The sequence below is a fragment of the Babylonia areolata genome, chromosome 14 (assembly GCF_041734735.1).
Source record: "Babylonia areolata isolate BAREFJ2019XMU chromosome 14, ASM4173473v1, whole genome shotgun sequence".
Taxonomy (NCBI): domain Eukaryota; kingdom Metazoa; phylum Mollusca; class Gastropoda; order Neogastropoda; family Buccinidae; genus Babylonia; species Babylonia areolata.
The window spans coordinates 33,868,368-33,871,342 of NC_134889.1; positions in this window are offsets into that span (position 1 = coordinate 33,868,368).

The following is a 2,975-nucleotide window of genomic DNA, read 5'->3' on the forward strand; positions in this document are numbered from 1 at the left end:
TGTTAGAACAGATAGTTATTGTAGAACAAATAGTTATTGGGGTGGGTGGGTGGGTGGTTGTGTGTGGGGAACGGTTAGGGAGGAGAGGAAGGTGTGTGTGTGGGGGGGTGGGGGGGTTGGGGGGGGGGGGAGAGTTCTGTCGTTATGGTGGTGGGTGGCGGGGTACGGTGGGGGGTGCATCCGTATGTGCGTTCTTGTGTGTGTGTGTGTGTGTGTGTGTGTGTGTGTGTGTGGAGTGGAAGGAGGACTCTGTGTGTGTGTGTGCGTGCGTGTGTGTGTGTGTGTGTGTTGTATTGTGTGAGTGTGTGTGTGAGTGTCTGTGTGTTGTATTGTGTGTGTTGTTGTTTATAGTGTGTGTGTGTGTGTGTGTGTGTGTGTGTGTGTGTGTGTGTGTGTGTGTGTGTGTGTGTGTGTGTGTGTGCGTGTTATAAATTTCAGGGGAAGGGTTTTTGAGTTCCAAAATCGTTGCAGCACACACAGTGGATGAGTGGCCGGTGGTGGTGGTGGTGGTGGTGGTGTGTGTGTGTGTGTGTGGTGAGTGTGTGTGTGGTGTCTGTGTGTGTGGTGTGTGTGTGGGGGGGGGGGGGAGTGTGTGTTTGTGTGTGTGTGTGTGTGTGCGCGCGCGCGTGCGCGTGTGTGTGTGTGTAATATCTGTGTGATAAAAGCTGCAGGCCTATGACAGGCAATATCATATCGATATTATATTCGCCACAACGGCACGGCACGGATCTGCACTGACAGGGCTTGTCTGACTGGCTGGTTGGCTGACTGATTGGCTGACTGACTGGCTGGTTGGCTGGCTGGCTGACTGGCTGGTTGGCTGGCTGATTGGCTGACTGACTGGCTGGTTGGCTGACTGACTGACTGGCTGGTTGGCTGGCTGATTGGCTGACTGACTGACTGGCTGGTTGGCTAACTGATTGGCTGACTGACTGGCTGGTTGGCTAACTGATTGGCTGACTGACTGGCTGGTTGGCTGGCTGATTGGCTGACTGACTGGCTGGTTGGCTAACTGACTGACTGGCTGGTTGGCTGGCTGACTGACTGGCTGGTTGGCTGGCTGATTGGTTGAGTGACTGGCTGACTGGCATTGCTGTGTGTGTGGCTGTAGTGGCCGCCCTGTGGGATTTCTGTCACGGCATGTGTGGTGGCCCTGAGTTGTTAGGAGTGTACTACTTCCTGGTTGAGGGGGTCTCTGTCTTTCTGTCTGTCTGTCTGTCTCTCTGTCTGTCTGTAAGCCTCTTTGTCTCTGTTTCTGTGTGTCTCTCTGTCTGTCTGTAAGTCTGCCTGTCTTTGTTTCTCTGTGTGTCTCTCCGCCTCTGTCTGTCTTGTTGTGTGTGTGTGTGTGTGTGTGTGTGTGTGTGTGTGTGTGTGTGTGTGTGTGTGTGAATAGAATAGAATGGAATAGAATACGTTTTATTGTCATAAAACCTTAAAGTTTATAAGACACAATGAAATATAAACATGAGAAACATTCATGAACAAATTTCGCCAGCCTTGATTGTATTTCTGTTGTGTGTGTGTGTGTGTGTGTGTGTGTGTGTGTGTGTGTGTGTTTCTGTGTGTTATCTTCAGTTTAACGTCTATTCACTATACGTGTTATTATTATGTGTGTGTGTCTGTGTTTGTCTGTCTGTCTGTCTGTCTGTATGTCTCTGTTTCTGTCTGTGCATCTGTCTGTCTTTCTGTCTCTGTCTGTCCCCCTGTCTCTGTGTGTCTGTCTGTCTCTCCCTCTGTCTGTAGGTGTCTGTTTCTGTGTTTCTATGTGTGTCTCTGTGTATGTCTGTCTCTCTTTCTGTTCCCCTGTGTCTCTGTCTCTCGATCTCTGTTTCTTGTTCCCTATCTCTCGCCTAAAATTGTTATAGTCCTTGAGTGATAAACTAAGTTTTTGAATCTCTCTCTCTCTCTCTCTCTGTTTCTGTCACACGCAAGGACACACAAACACACACACACACACCACAACCGTAACCACACACACACAACACAACACACCACACACACAACATAACACAACACACACACACAACACAACACGCACATCTTTCCCTGGATCCTTTTAATGATGACGACCACTCAGCCGTTTAATCATGTGTGTGTCTGTGCGTGCGTGTTTGTGTGAGTGCTGGAGTGTAACGGGCTGTAGTATTGATAGTATGTTACTTTGTGAGTTTTATGCATTGTCTTTTTCAGTATAATATTAATGATTCTGTTTTGTGTTTCTACACCTTTTTGTATGCTTTCTTGTTTCGTTTTAGGTACTGGATTGTAAAGCGCTTAGAGCTTGCTTATGTTTGTATTATAGCGCTATATATATATATATATATATATATATATAATTATTATCATTATTATTATATTCAGTCATCATCAACTCAGCTGTTCGCTCTGAAGCCCAGCGACAAGCGAGACAGATCGTCACCGGCAGCTTTTAGGATATTCCTCGCCAACAACATGAATGTCACAAAACAGGGGATGAACCAGAAATGCTATAACTGGGCAACTTGGGTTTTATGCATTGGTGGCGTCCTAACACAAAATGCGAATAAAATAATAATAATAATAATAATAATAATATAATAATAATAATAATAATAATAATATAATAATAATAATAATAATAATATATTACTAAATAATAATAATAATAATGATGATATTGATTTAAAAAAATTAAAAAAAGAATAAATAAATAAATAAAATCCACAGTCGTCCGCTGCAAACAGTATAGATAAGGGGAGTAACTACAGTTTAATTTTGCTGCTGTTGTGCATGAGCTATGTCCCCTACTACGGCTCGGTAATAATCATTGCAATCGCAACAACGATCTCAACAAAACCTGAAAGCTATGTGGCAGTAGCACGCAAAATTCACACACACACACACACACACACACATACACACGCACACTTGACACGTATGTGCTCACGTGCGTGCGAGTTCCTTAGAATTAAGGCTAGGTGAACTGTAATTTTTTT